The sequence below is a fragment of the Plecotus auritus genome, assembly GCF_963455305.1.
Source record: "Plecotus auritus genome assembly, chromosome: 10".
Classification (NCBI taxonomy): domain Eukaryota; kingdom Metazoa; phylum Chordata; class Mammalia; order Chiroptera; family Vespertilionidae; genus Plecotus; species Plecotus auritus.
The window spans coordinates 36,612,628-36,628,718 of record NC_137785.1 but is presented as its reverse complement, the minus strand read 5'-3'; the positions used below and the strand labels follow the sequence as shown (position 1 = coordinate 36,628,718).

General features: G+C 44.1%; 2 pseudogenes across 2 annotated transcripts; both read left to right on the top strand.

Annotated features, from left to right (window-relative positions):
- Positions 1-2,868: 2,868 nt before the first annotated feature.
- On the top strand, positions 2,869-4,317 carry LOC308235257 (large ribosomal subunit protein uL30-like; annotated as a pseudogene). Its single transcript has 3 exons — positions 2,869-3,170; positions 3,773-3,862; positions 3,915-4,317. The product of its transcript is annotated as a large ribosomal subunit protein uL30-like (transcript).
- Positions 4,318-5,566: 1,249 nt separating this feature from the next.
- LOC308235813 (large ribosomal subunit protein eL21-like) lies at positions 5,567-6,036 on the top strand (annotated as a pseudogene). The gene has a single exon. The product of its transcript is annotated as a large ribosomal subunit protein eL21-like (transcript).
- The last annotated feature ends 10,055 nt before the right edge of the window (positions 6,037-16,091 follow it).

The following is a 16,091-nucleotide window of genomic DNA, read 5'->3' as shown; positions in this document are numbered from 1 at the left end:
TTGGGAGTTCTCATTTCTTTCTCACGGGGCCAAAGGGCACTAGCATTCCTGTGCAGGGCCATCCCTTCACAGGGCCAAATCTTGGCCTGTTTGGGCCTGATGAACTCTGCTGGCCTCACCCTGACACCTCCCTGACACCTGCCCAACCATAAAGATCTGCACACAACGAGTGGTGGCTGACCTGGGTGTACCATGAGATTGTTGCTGAGTAGCCTCAGCGCTGACTCTGGTACTGAGTGTAAATCTGGATCAATCTGATGAACACCGCTTGCCCCATGTTGTGAATCACTGGGAACCTACCTCACAGAACTAGCATATCACCAGAGGCTCATTCAGTAACTGAACCTAACAGGCAGCTTTCAGGTGGAGGTGGGTCTCGGGAAGGTGTGGGTCTTTTTCTGACCTGCCCCTGGGTTTGGTGCAGGTGGAAACTGGCCTTGGTACACAGCTTGGCCTCTCTGACACATACCCAGGCCCAGCAGAGGTAGCCGCAAAAACTGTGGATTGCCTTGTAGATTCAAATAGCTAGTGCAGAGCTAGTTACAGGCAGTGCCTAATATTAACCTGCACTGGAGTCCCTCCCAAATGGCCCCAGACCCATTACAGCCAGAGGCAGGATTCAGACAACATCAGAGCATGCCCCAATTAGCTCCACAAGCGGCACACACAAAGAGATGTCTCAGCAGACACCAGACCCTGTAAGGTTAATTCAGCTTTGTGGGGTCAAGCCCTGCACAGAAACTCCTACAATGCAGTCAAAGTCTATCTTCATAGCCAGACAGGCAACACCCCGACAGGCCAATAGCAATCAAAACTCAGCTACAAGCCTGGCCTGTATGGCTCAGTTGGCTGAGTGTTGTCCCATGCACCTAAAGGTGGCTAGTTTGATTCCTGATCATGACCCATGACTGGGTTGTGACCTCAATTCCCTGTGGGGTCTGCAGGAAACAGCCAATCAATTGTTTTTTCCCTCCCTCTCCCTTTCCCTCTAAACAATCAGCTTTAAAAAAACATATTTTTTAAAGGCTCAACTAGCTCTGGCCAGTGTTTTTCAGTGGTTAGAGCATGGGTCCACAAACCAAAGGGTTGTTGGTTCGATTCCCTGTCAAAGGCACATACCTAGGGTGCAGGCTCGCTCCCCGCCCCTGGTTGGGGTGCATGCAGGAGGCAATCAGTCAATGTGTCTTTCTCACATTGATCTCTCTCTCTCTCTCTTTCTCTCTCTCTCTCTCTCATGCTCTCTCACTCCCTCCCTCCCTTCCACTCACTTTGAAAAAGCAATGAAAAAAAAATCCTCAAGTGAGGATTAAGAAAAACAAAACAAACAAAAAGTCAACTACAATAAGAGGGTTCATATAACCCACCCAAAGGACATTCTTGGAGAACGTAGTTCAGGTGATCAGGCAGTCTGTGCCACTGAGCCCCACAAGACACCTACCATATAAGGCCACCGTACTAAGTCTGGAAAGCACAGCAGCTCTACCTAATGCACAGAAACAAATACATGCTCTAAATGAGTGAACAAGAGACATCCTCAGAGGAAAAGAAACACTAAATGAAATAGAGGCAAGCAAGACACCAATACATATTTCAAAGCAATGGTTACAAGGATGCTCAAGAAACTTAATGAGAACTTCAACAACATGAAAACAGACATAAGAACCATCTATATATATAAAAGCCTAAGCGACCATTTGACCAGTAGCTATGATGCACACTGACCACCAGGGGACAGATGCTCAACCGCAGGAGCTGCCTCCTCGTGGTCAGTGCGCTCCCACAGCAGGAGCACTGCTTAACTGACCAATGTGTGCCAGATGCCTGGCTCTGGCGAGCACAGCTGCAACAGTGTGAGCCTCTCCCGCAAACACTCTCCCTGCACACCCTTCCCCCCATCCGGACCAGGACCATAATTGGAACTGGCATCATGACTGACTGGGCATGAGCCCATAGCCACATCTCAGTCATGGGCGCACCGGTATCACTCTAAAATGTTGTGTGGAGACCACAGTGCAGTGCAGCAAGCCTACTGGGCAGCAGCGGCAGGTGCAGCGGGGCCAGGATAAGTGTGCGGGATGAGCAGGAGAGGTGCGCAGCCCGGCCAGGGCTCAGGCTCCTCCCTGGCCACCTGCTGCTTCGCACACTACTACATCCCTCAGGGGATGTCTAACTGCTGGTTTCGGCCCGATGCCTGCAGGCCAGGCCGAGGAACCCCACAGGTGCACAAATCCATACACCAGGCCTCTAGTAAAAAATAATCTGACAGGGCCCTGGCCCGATGTGGCTCAGTTGGTTGAGCATTGTCCTGTGCACCAAAGGTCCCCACTGTGCAAGCAGGATTGACAATGGGTCAGCAGATTAGAATAATTTGTTGCAAGATAGATGTTATGATGTGGAGCATATTAATAGCCTTCACAAAATGTGTTAAGGAGGTATGGGGAAACACTTATCTGAGTGTAACTTAATTTTAACTGGCCCTGAAGAATGAATAAGCCCAGCTTCCACTTCGTTCTTTTAGTGAAACATAAAGGAGGGAAAGGTACAGAGACAAGAATTTTTTGTGTATTAAAAGTCAGGGCACCAATAGATTTTGAATGGGGAACCTTAGTTCTACTTCTGAGGGTTCTTTAAGAAATAGTCCATCTCAAAATACATACAAAATTTCAGAGGAGACCCACTCCACAATTTAATGATAGAGAAGCACTAAATAAACTGACATGAACCCAAACAACATTCACAGGAAGAAGTGAGCAGTGCATGACAGCTTAAATAGAATTTTCTTTCCGCTTCAACAATCTGGAAAAATCCCTTAGAACTTGGTTCTATCAAGCCCTGTTTTTCTCAGGAATTTGACTTGGCTCTTTTCCCACTGGAACCATGGAGGTGCAGAAGAGACAAAGAAGAAGGTTTCTGCTGTGCCATCTACCCTTAATAAAAGGAATTTCACAGAGCTGAAGACCAAGACCTGAGAAAAACGTTTACCCAAAAGATGCTTCAAAGGGCAAGGAGGAAACTTATCTATGAAATCTAAGCACTATTATAAGAAATATAGGAAGATGTACAGAACTGAGATTCAAATGACTAGGATGGTAAGAAAAGCTGGCAATTTCTATGTACCTGCAAAACCCAAATTGACATTTGTCATCAGGATGGGAGGTATCAATGGTGTGAGCGTGTGGGGCCCTGTCTAGAGTACACCAGTTGCTCAAGGCCAATTAGAGTATGAAGGCCCTATTCAGAGTATGCCAGATGTTCAAGACCACTCTGAGCATGGGAATCTTAATCAGGGTGTTCAAGGCTAAGATGCTATATGCAGGTGCAAGGACGCGATAATCTATGCACTGTGCAAGCATGCCCTTCTATAACCCAAACGATTGATGTCACTATTTGGAAAGAAGCCTCTTTTGTCTGAGTAGTATAAAGTTGTTACTGACCAGCCAGCGCAGCTACTTAGAGAGGCTGTAGCTCTAAGGATGGCTCTTGTATAGCTTCTATGATGGAGGCTACTATGTAGGAAAGATGTATTGTTGCCCAGCTGGTGTGCGGCTACCTGCTGTATGGCACTTTGCTTTGAAGAACTGTTTTCTCTGGCTGCTCCTTGTTAGCAATGGCTACTTGGCCACTGGCTCCTACAATAGTTCTCATACACCTACAACGTCTCATGGCTTCTCCGTCTACCACCCAGCGTCCAAGAAGGTCCAGCCCCTGGCAGAGGGGCTCGGTCGGACAGTTGGCATAGTGGAGCAGGATGAAGGAACTGAGTTCCTGACAGAGTGCAAAGGTCCAAAAGGTGCTGCAGCTCCTTTGCCTTCACCAGATCTTCAATGGCACCTTTGTTAACCTCAACAAGTCTTTGTGGGGGGTTTTGTTTTGGGTTTTTTTTTGTCTTTGTTTGTTTGTTGTTGTTTAACAAGTCTTTGATTAACATGCTGAGGATTGTGGAACCATATTGGATGGGGTACCCAAACCTGAAGTCAGTAAATGAATTGATCTACAAGTGTGGTTATGGCAAAATACAAACTCAACAAAACCCGAATTTCCTTGACAGATAACATATTGATTGCTCTATCTCTTGATAAATATAGCATCATTTGCATGGAGGATCTATAATATCTATACTGTTGGAAAATGCTTCACAGAAGCAAACAACTTCCTGTGGCCCTTTGAAATGTCTTCTCTAAGAAGTAGGATGAAGGAAAAAAACACCCATTTTGCAGAGATGGAGATGCTGGTAACAGGGAAGACCAGACCACCAGGCTTATCAGAAGGATGAACGAAGGTAGCTACCATGGTTATTGTTGTAATCTGGTCAGTTAATAAACAGTGGCTGCTTTAAAATTGAAAAGAATAATAATTTGACTTGCCTTCCCTCTAGTGGTCAGCTTCTCTTTGCCTAGTGGTCCTTAATGGCATGTGGATTCTGGACAACCATGTCCCAGATCCGCTGAATACTAAACTTTGTTTAGAGGTTTATATAAAAACTAGTGGCCCGTTGCACGAAATTCATACACATTAAAAAGGAATTAATTAGAGGAAATAGTTTAATATTGTTATTGCCCTTTCTCTAAAATATAAGTGTCAGCAATGCAAGAAAATTAGTAATATGTATATTAAAATCTTCCTCCTGTCAGAGCCTGGGGCGCGCTGCAGGACACAGAGTCAAGTCTTCACATAATCGCGCGCTCCTTGAAATTGTGAGAGACCCAGACCCAGCCGGTCCCACCCCCATTGGGCAAGATCCAGACCCAGCTGGCCTCACCCCTTCAAGCCCCACCAGGAGGGGAGCACAGCCTCAGGCCCCCTGGCCCAGCACCAGGCGAAGGGTGCTGCCTCAGGTCCCCCGTCAAACCCCACTGGGCGGGGGATGCAGCCTCAGTTCCCCTGGCACACCCTGAGATCCCCCAGCCTGGTGCTGGGGTGAGGGGCGTGACCTGAAGTCCCCTGGGCCTGGGCTGGGGTGGGTGGTGTGCCTTGAGATCCCCCTTCAAGCCCCGCTGGGTAGGGGCACGGCCTGAGGTCCGCCAGCTTGGCACCGGGGCGGGGGGCCCGGCCTCAGGTCCCCCGTCAAGACCCGCTGGGCAGGGGAGCGTCCTGAGGTACCCCGTCTGCCCTTCCAGGCTGGGTGTGTGGCCTGAGGTCCCCCAGCCCAGCACCAGGGTGGGTGGAGCGCTCCTTGACATCCCCCATCAAGCCCTGCTGAGTGGGAAGGCGAAGCCTGAGGTCCCACGTCAAGCCCCACAGGGCAGGGGGCGTGAACTCAGGCTCCCCCGGACCCCCGGCCTTGCACTACGCAGCCTCAGGTCCCTGCTGCTAGCTCGTTATGGCTTGTTACAGGAACCCTGCCTCCACTATGGGCGCAACCATCTTGTGACGACGTTACGCATGAGGGTCATTTTGCATATTACCTCTTTACTATATAGGATGTATCTTTCCAAGGTCTGTTCATAGTAGTAACTTAGGGGAAAGGACAGCAAGGAAAATATTAAACTTGGACAGCAGGAGAACACTACCAAAAATTTGAACTAGCTTTTCAGCCGGAACCGCCATCTTCCAGTAACTCACCATCATGACTAACACAAAGGGAAAGAGGAGAGGCACCTGCTATATGTTCTCTAGGCCTTTTAGAAAACATGGAGTTGTGTCTTTGGCCACATACATGCGAATCTACAAGAAGGTGATATTGTGGACATCAAGGGAATGGGCACTGTTCAAAAAGGAAGGCCCCTCAAATGTTACCATGGCAACACTGGAGGAGTCTACAATGTCACCCAGCATGCAGTGGGCATTGTTGTGAACAAGCAAGTCAAGGGCAAGATCCTTGCCAAGAGAACGAATGTGCGTATTGAGCACTCTGAGAGCCGAGATAGCTTCCTGGAAACGTGTGAAGGAAAATGACCAGAAAAAGGACGCCAAAGAGAAAGGCACCTGGTTCCCCTGAAGCGTCAGCCTGCTCCGCCCAGAGAAGCACACTGTGTGAGAACCAATGGAAAGGAGCCGGAGCTGCTGGACCCCATTCCCTGTGAATTCCTGGCATGATAAGTGGGAAAAAATAAAAGACTTCTGTGCTGATAAAATTGTTTCCCTTGATTGAGTGGAAGTGTGGCGTCCCTTTCCCCCAAACAATAATTAAAGAAAACTTTGTGTCACCCAAACCGGTTTGGCTCAGTTAATAGACCATCAGCCTGCGAACCTAAGGGTCCCGGGTTTGATTCAGGATAAGGGCACATGCCTGGACTGTGGGATCCATCCCCAGTAGGGGGCATGCAGGAGGCAGCCAATCAATTTTTAAAAAAAGAAAAAAAAATTTGAGCTAGCCTTTGTTCACTAGAAATTAAAGCAAAATAACCATCCTTTATTAAATGCCCCTTTTGAAGAAGAACCAAGAGAAGGTCATCCATCTAGCAACTGATTATTAATTTGTCAGAAGCTCAATGTAATCAGAATAATTTTTTAGAATTAGAAAGAATAAAGAGGTTGTTGTGCTATGCCAGAAAAATTTGGTCTGTGAAAAAAATTATTTCATTCAATAAACATGTATTAAACATTTTATATGTACCAGGCACTATTAGCAGTGCTCCAGGAGAAAAATGGTGGCCCATAGTATCAACGCATTGAAATATTTACCAATAATTAATAAATTGGTCTTTATTATGGGTGAGCTAGGAATAACAAGGAATGAAGATAATATACCAGAATTAACATCACAGAGATTTTTTTTAATTCTTTATTGTTTAAAGTATTACATAAGTCTCCTTTTTCCTCCATTGACCTCTCCCCAGCCACTTCCACCCCCAGCACATGCCCTAAACCCTCACTGTCTGTGTCCATTGGTTATGCTCATATACATGCATACAAGTCCTTTAGTTGATCCCTTACCCTGCTTCCCAACATCACAGAGATCTTGATCATTCTGCTATTCTTATTAGCCATCAGACAGTATGACCGGGCCCATTGCAAGACTTCGATAATTGGTTGCAGGAGATATGTTATCACAACATTCATACCCTCCTCTTTCTCAAATCCAACAGGATATTGGGAAAATGCTTCACCCTGTAAAGTAATATTAAGTGGACTAGGAGAAATAATAAGTGAAAACCACCAACACATTGAGACTAAAGGGGTAAATGTACAAAGGCAAGAATTAGTCATTGAGTTTCTTACCAACCAAAACTGAGTGAAACAGTGGATTCAGGATATGGAATCTCAGTAAAGGTGCACTAATTATCTACTGAAATTCACAAAAAAGGTCTTCACCCATCAGAGCTGGGGCTCACAACCACATTTGTCTGATTTGTAATTGCTGAAGAAGAATATGAATCCCCTAGAGCAGTGGTCGGCAAACCACGTCTCGCGAGCCACATGCGGCTCTTTGGCCCCTTGAGTGTGGCTCTTCCACAAAATACCACGGCCTGGGTGAGTCTATTTTGAAGAAGTGGCGTTAGAAGAAGTTTAAGTTTAAAAAATTTGGCTCTCAAAAGAAATTTCAATCATTGTACTGTTGATATTTGGCTCTGTTGACTGAGTTTGCCGAACACTGCCCTAGAGCCAAAGTTAATTATTTAAGTTAAATTAGTACTATCTTGTTACTGGAATGACTTTTTCCCCCCCAAGTAGAATCATAAACCCACTTCCAACTTGAGACCCAAATCATGGAGAAATCATGCTGGAAGCTCCTGAGAGCATTCTGAGTCTTCTGTCTTAGCCCTGATGAGCAGAATTCAACCTGCCTTCTGGAGTTGTCCAATTCTGCTGAAAGTTAATCAAACCATTAAAATTCCTGAGGTCAAGGGGTGGCATGACAGAAAATATATTTAATGAAACAGCATTAAATTTTCATATGCACAAAAAGTTCTTGCATTTGACATCAATTCTTTGTTTTTGGATGCACTAGAATTCTCTTGAATAGAACCTGCCTTTGTCTTGACTACACCTAGACTATCTTTGTCTTAGCTGCCTCTGAAGTGAATCCAGATACTGAAAAAAATCTTTTTATTTATTTATTTTTTAATTGTTTGAAGTATTACAAATAGTAGTACATATGTCTCTTTTTTTTTCCCCATTGACCTCTCCCCAGTCTCCCCTTCCCCCCAGTACATGCCTTTACTTGCCCCCCCCCAGTGTCTTTTATCCATTGGTTATGCTTATATGCATGCGTACAAGTCCTTCAGTTGATCTCTTACAGCCCCCCCCAAAACAAACCTCCTCTGCCTTCCCGCTGTAGTTTGACAGTCTGTTCAATGCTTCTTTGCCTCTGTATCTATTTTTTCCCCTTTTCTTTCCTTTAAAAAATCTTCATCTGCAGACTAGAAATGAACGTATAATAACAAAAAATGTTTGAGTCCCAATTTCAATGTCCAACAGTTCTGAGTCCCCGTTTCAATGTCAAACAGTTCCTTAAGTGTACATGTCAGCAATGATATCTGGATGGTGGGCACATGGTGGCAATGCAGGTCCGACCCTCTCTGGTTTGGTCCTAGGCAACCTGCTGCGTCGCACAGCTGCTGACTGCTAGCGTGGCAAGGCGTTGTCAGCGTCTCCCATCTCTGGACTGTTTCTCCTCTTGTCTTCGTGGTTGGAGCAGACCTGTCAATTCCTCTCTGTTGCAGGAATCCACATGGTCTTGGAGTTGTTTTCTGAAAATATACAAACATATTCTCGACCAAAAGTTAATAAAGGAATCTTTTCTATATAATTGATTTGGGATCCTTTTTATTTTTGCCCAAACGATTTTCCTTTGTCTTATTTAGACACCATGGGTGTCTTGCTGTTAGCATTACAAATGAAAATTAATTTTGTAAAGTAAAAATTTTCTAGATGTAATTTACTTATAGGATATTTTTCCTTACATGATATTACCCTACTACCCCCCCCCCTTTTTTTGATTAATGGAGGCTTTTGTAAATTTTATAATGCAGTCTTGATAACTTTAAATTTTAATTTTTTGCACAAAAATATGACTGCTTTAGTTTCATTGCATGTTCAGGAATTTTACCATGAGATGAACTACCAATAGAAATTTTAGTTAACACTTTAGGAACAGCTTTTTGTCCAGTACAATTAAATTTTCTTGAATATTCACTTATTTGAATTAGCCTATTTAATTTAATCTGAAAACTTGATTATTATTTTACTGTCAAATTTTTTTTAAATAAATCTTTATTCAGATTATTACAATTGTTTCTCCTTTTCCCCCCCATAGCTCCCCTCCACCCGGTTCCCACCCCATCTTCTGCCCTTACCTCCCCCCCGCCACTGTCCTCATCCACAGGTGTATGATTTTTGTCCAGTCTCTTCCTGAACCCCCCATTCCTCTTTCCCCCTGAGAATTATCAGTCCACTCCCTTTCTATGCCCCTGATTCTATTATATTCACCAAATTATTCTGTTCCTCAGGTTTTTAATTCACTTGATTTTTAGGTTCACTTGTTGATAGATATGTATTTGTTGTTCATAATTTTTATCTTTACTTTTTTCTTCTTCCTCTTCTTTAAGAATACCTTTCAGCATTTCATATAATACTGGTTTGGTGGTGATGAACTCCTTTAGCTTTTTCTTATCTGTGAAGCTCTTTATCTGCCCTTCAATTCTGAATGATAGCTTTGCTGGGTAGAGTAATCTTGGTTGTAGGTTCTTGCTATTCATCACATTGAAAATTTCTTGCCACTCCCGTCTGGCCTGCATAGTTTCTGTTGAGAAATCAGCTGACAGTCGTATGGGTGCTCCCTTGTAGGTAACTAACTGTTTTTCTCTTGCTGCTTTTAATATTCTCTCTTTGTCTTTTGCTCTTGGCATTTTAATTATGATGTGTCTTGGTGTGGTGCTCTTTGGATTCCTTTTGTTTGGGGTTCTGTGCGCTTCCTGGACTTGTAAGTCTATTTCTTTCACCAGGTGGGGGAAGTTTTCAGTCATTATTTCTTCAAATAGGTTTTCAGTATCTTGCTCTCTCTCTTCTTCTGGCACCCCCATAATTCTGATGTTGGTACGCTTGAAGTTGTCCCAGAGTCTTCTTACACTATCTTAAACTTTTTGGATTTTTTTTTTTTCTTTTTGCTTTTTCGGTTGAGTGTTTTTTGCTTCTTTGTATTTCAATTCTTTGACTTGATTCTTGTGTTCCTCTAGTCTGTTTTTGGGTCTCTGTATAATATTTTTTATTTCAGTCAGTGTATGTTTAATTTCTAGTTGGTCCTTTTTCATATCTTCGAGGGTCTCGTTATATTTATCGGCCTTTTCTAGGATATTCTTGAAAAGCCTTATAACCGTGGTTTTGAATTCTATATCCAGTCGTTTGTTTTCCTCCATTTCTTTCGTTTGTGATCTGTTTCTTTGACGCTGCATTTTCACTGCTTCCCTGAGTTGGTAGGGTAAATTTGTGTGCTAGGTTTCCTATGGCCCGGTGGGTCGGCCTCCCCAGTTAACCTGAGGTGGACACTCTTGGTGCAGCCCTTTGTGGACTGTGTGTACAGCCTTGTTGTAGTTAAGTCTTGATTGTTGTTGGTATCACTGGGAGGAATTGACCTCCAGGCCAGTTGGCTGTAAGGATCAGCTGTGTCTATGCTGGGAGAAGTTCGGTGATGGAGACAGCCTTATAGGATTAGACTTGCCAAATTGCAATAGCCTCTGTGCTCAGCTTGGATGGGGTGGAGTCTCAGGGCAGAGCAGACAGTCTTGGCTTCCCATTAGCCTTGCCCTTGCGCGCACTCGTAGACCTCTGCCTTCCCCGGCTCCTGAGTCTCCGCCCAAGAGTCCAGACTCCCCCCGTAAGAGCGTGGGTCCCCAGAGGCTCGCCCGGAACTGGGGTTCAGTGCAGTCAGAACTGAGGTTCAGTGCGGTTCCCCCTTCCGCCAGAGAAAGTCAGCCAGGCTCTCAGCCGCCCTTCCTCTCTGCGCGCACAAAGACCCTTTGCCGTACCTCCAATTCTCTGTGAGCTTTTCTCTTTCCTTCTAGTTGTAGAATTTTCACTCAGCCAGCTTTCCTGTGGTTCTGGATGGTGTCCGTTCTGTCTTTTAGTTGTAGTTTTGAAATTGTTGTGCGAGGCAGCAGTTTAGGTGCTTACCTATGCTGCCATCTTGGTTTCTCCTTTACTGTCAAATTTAATACTCTACCAACAATCTTAGTTTACCCTGTAAATATTAGTGGAAAGGATTATTTGCATTCTTTTTTTTTTAATATATTTTATTGATATTTTACAGAGAGGAAGAGAGAGGGATAGAGAGCTAGAAACATCGATGAGAGAGAAACATCGATCAGCTGCCTCCTGCACACCTCCCCCTGGAGATGTGCCTGCAACCAAGGTACATGCCCTTGACCAGAATCGAACCCGGGACCCTTCAGTCCGCAGGCCGACGCTCTCTCCACTGAGCCAAACCGGTTTTGGCGATTATTTGCATTCTTGAGTAGGCCCTGAGCATTCCTGGTGCTAGGCTGGATTTAGATATAGGGCAGCTGCTGTCAGCTAAGTCTCTGTCTGTTACCTGGGTCCCAATTTGAGCTGGGCCAAGTCACACTGTCTGTCACCTGTGTCCTGATCTGAGCTGGGCGTGGGAAGCAAAGCAGCCATGGGAGCAGAAGACCTCCCTCAGACGGGATGAGGGTTCAGGCCCCTGCAAGGTTGGGGGGTGAGGGTCTGTGCCCCATCTCTGATGATCCCCAAGTTCTCTCCTGATGGCCCCTCTGCGACTGTGCCTGTCTTAGGTTGTTCCTTCCCTGTGGAATCTTACCCGTCTCTGGCTAACCAGTCATCCTCCGGGGCCAAGCAGGGTGATGTGAGGTTCAGTTCTGTCTCCTTGGTGGCCTATGCCCCCGTGGCCTCCACGCCCAGCACCTGCCTTGGGATCCCCTGGCCTGCTGGCGGGGCCCCAGCACTGATCACATATCTCGGGGAACTCAGGTTTCTTCTCCAGGGAGGGCCCAGCTCACACGATTGGGCGAGAGACAGATCCATGGTACCAGCCACCACGAGGCTTCAAGCTCAGCATGAAAAGACAGCTCAGGCAACAGCTGAGGGCAATTGGATTGTGAGAAGATGGTCCCTCTTGGCACAAAAGGCAAGAGGGGCCAATATAGAATGCTCAAGTGTCTTCCCAGCGCCTTAATTCCTTCTGAAAGGGATTATATCCTTTCGTGTCCTCTTTTTTTTTTTTTTAATTGCTGCCAAACATTCCAAGAATTAGTTTGTAAGTTTGTTTGGGATAATTGTACAATATGCTGTTGTAAAATATCTAAAATTATAATGACATTGTAGAATAATATCATGTAAGGATATTCTTTGCTCTAGGCCATGGCAATTCAATTTCAAACTGGCTGTCAATTTCTTTTTGTAACTTTATATAAACTTTGTCAGGGAGGCAAAAACACAAATTATTCCCCCATAACCCCCCACCCCCCACTTATGCCCCACCCCCTTGTTGTCTGTGTCCATTGATTAGGCTCATATGCATGCACACAAGTCCCTTGGTTGATCTCTCCCCCTTATTGAAAAGAATCTTAAATAAAAACTGGAAAACAAATAATCTTTACTGGCAGTAATTACTTTGGTCATTTTCATGTTGAGGAATGAGTCTTTGTCCCATGTAAAAAGATTAAACAGAGCCCCTAATCTTCTACCTCCCTTCTGAAAAAGATGGGCTACTGTAGGGGGAGGAATGCTGCCTTTGGAAAAACTGCTGTTTGAAACTGCTGTTTGAACTACTCTGTTATTCTTAGACAGTCTCTTATTCCGTAGGTCAACTCTATTATTTTTAGACTGTAAAATAACTTTGTTGGGTTTTTTTGCTTGAATAGAAAAGATAAACTTAACTGTCTGACCTTGCAAGCTAGCCATCTAAAGGGGCTGATACACTATATTAATTCACATATTCTGCCAAGTGTTTGTTCATCCAAGGTTACAGGTGTTTGATTAGATATAATATGTACTCAAAGTTACAAGTTGTCTGTATAGATATTACAGGTGTTTGATTAGATATAATATGTATTCAAGGTTACAAGCTGTCTTACACAAAGAACTAGGAGGATATAAAAAGGAAATACTCCCTCCTGTGTTGGTTCAGAATTTGACAGAGGTAATCTGCTCTGAACCTGCGCACAATAAAGATGACTCCTAACTAATTGGCTCATTAGGCATCTTGTCCAGTTCGCTGATTTGCAATACAATATTTGGAGGCTCCAGCAATATCAGAGACAGGTGCCTGCCCGCACCTAGTCTCGGATGCCTGGGACAGACGGCTTCCCCTGCCTGGTTGCCAGGCCCTGAGGATCTCTAGGGGAGGTGCCACCTGATGAAGTTCCAGAGCTCCGGAGACACTTCTTAGTTGTCTTGACTGCCAGACAGAGGACACCTGACATGCCCTTGCATTCTTTTGGAGTCATTGGAAAAAAAAACTCCAGAGATGAATGAATTCACATTCGATTAAGGAATTATGAGTTCACTTTGTTGTGTGAGACTAGCCAATTTGCTACTGAGAAGGGGGACTGGATGCAGTCTTAACTCCTCCAGTAGGTTCTCACCGAGACGTTGGTCGATAATTTTGTTCTGGGGTGTGGGTGCCGGGAGTGCCCCCACATCCATTTGGGGAGTTGGGCATTGTCCAGCTCACTGATTTGCAATACAACACCCCCCAAAAAATATGTCTACATCCTAATCCACAGAAACCATGAATGTTACCTCATTTAGAAAAAAGCATCCTTAAAGATGTAATTAAGTTAAAGATCTCAAAATGAGATCATCCTCTAAATCCAATGACAAGTGTTCTTACAAGAGACACACAGGAATATTTATAGACAGGGGAGAAGGAAGCAATATGACCGCAGAGGCAGAGATTGGAGTGATGTGGCCACAAGTCAAGGAATGCCAACAGCCACCAGAAGCCACAATGGGTAAAGAATGACTTCTCCTCTAGAATCTGTGGAGAGCATGGCCCTGCTTAAAACCTTGATTTCAGACTTTTGGCCTCCAGAACTGTGAGAGAATAGATTTCTATTGTTTTAAGCCATCCAGTTTGTGGTAATTTGTTATGGCATCCTCAGCAAACTAATACAATCACCAACAACCCTCAAATCAACCATGTGGTGGCAGAGAGCAAGCTCTGTGCTGGGTTTTGGCCATTGCACTGTTAATATTAAACTTTTCTGGGTTGGTCACTGAATTCTAAAGTAAGGACTGGGTAAGACTAAAGTCCTTTATAAATGATGGGTCTTTCCTGTGTCTATACCCCTTTTTCTGATAAGAACAGCAGATACAGTAAGAAGGTAATGAATTAGAATAGCAACTTCTGCATTTAGAAAAAATTACAGTAGGCTATGGAAGATGTTTGTCCCTGTGGTTTTCTATCAGGATCTCCAGTACAATGCCAAAATGTTGGGGATAAAAGGATATAATTAGGAAGAACCAATTGTTGGGCTCAAGTCTGGTTTTGCTTATGGGGCAGTGGGTGGGGAGAAGATCACTACTCCATTTTTTTGTGACAAAGAGAAGTTCTGAGATGCCAGCCTGGGGTCGTTTTATTAGTGGCTTGTGATTGATCAATATCCTAACTCCATTGTTGGTGATGTCAAGTCACAGTAAGAGTGGCATTTGTGAGTTTCTCTATGCCCTGACAACAGACATCATGGTTGGAGTGCTGTCACACTTCCTGCAGAGATGCTGTGTCTGAGACAGTAGATTAACAGTATGGGTTATTTTCTTTGGTAGCTTCAGGGTTTTTACAAGAAACAAATAAAAGCAAAAACATATAGGTGAAAGCCAAGAAAAATAATGGTTTTCTTTGCATACCTGTTGGATAAGAAGTAATATATTTTAAACCTATTCAATGAATATCAATTGGTTTTATTTCATTCATGCAGTCTTTGGAATTTGCAAGGCTACAGAGGAGCTTCAGGAATATTGGAGAGAGAAAAAAATAATTTTGGAGACCTTAGTATGTAAAAGCCAATTGAAGGGGAGGAAGAGCTTAAAATCCTGAATGGATTTCACTCTGATTCAATAAATATTTATTGAGCACCCACTATGTTAGAGAATAAGAGACACTGTTTTTTGTTAGAATAGACAAAAAGTATGATAGTTGGCACTTTTTACTATATTACAGATAACTTTTGAACACCCTCCACTACTTCTGGTACAAAGGTATACTGGGGTGGTTTGAGAAGAATCTCCTTGGTTTTCAATGTGATTTGATTTTATTTAAAAGGGCTGCTCACTTACATTCCAGGATGAATGAGCCACTCTTCAATATACATGTTGGCATCAAAGGGATGTACTGAGGCAAATATTTTTCATTGTTTTTCTTGTGATAAGAAGTCATTGAAACAGCAGTTTTAGATTATTTCACAAAGTTGCCATAATCCAAACAGTATGGTTTATCCATGGCCAGTGTGGCTCAGTTGGTTGGAATGTCACCTCATACACCAAAAAGGTCACACATACCCTGACGGGTTTGATCCCTGGTCGGTGTGTGTACAGGAGACAACCTATTGATGTTTCTCATCGATATTTTTCGCCCTCTCTCCCCCTCTCCCTTCTTCTCTCTCTAAAAAAATCAATAGCCCTAGCTGGCTTGGCTCAGTGGATAGAGCGTCGGCCTGTGGACTCAATGGTCCCAGGTTTGATTCCGGTCGAGGGCACATGCCAGGGTGCAAGCTTGATCCCCAGTAGGGAGCATGCAGGAGGCAGCCAATCAATGATTCTCTCATTGATGTTTCTATGTCTCTCTCCCTCTCCCTTCCTGTCTGAAATCAATAAAAATATATTTAAAATAATAATAATTCACAAATAAAAATTTAAAAATCAATAAAAACATATCTGTTAGGGTTTGGCCAGTGAAACGGGCTGTGAAATAATTCACAACTAAAAGAATAGATGAAGAGAGGAAGTTTATTTTACTTTCCTCAAAGGAAAAGGGCTGGTGCATTGCTAATCTATACAAGAGCAGGTAATAAACTGGTGACCTGCTCTTTTATTGATTTTTTACAAAGAGGAAGGGAGAGGGATAGAGAGTTAGAAGCATCCATGAGAGAGAAACATCGATCATCTGCCTCCTGCACACCTCCTACTGGGGATGTGCCCCCAATCCTTGACTGGAATCGAACCTGGGACCCTTC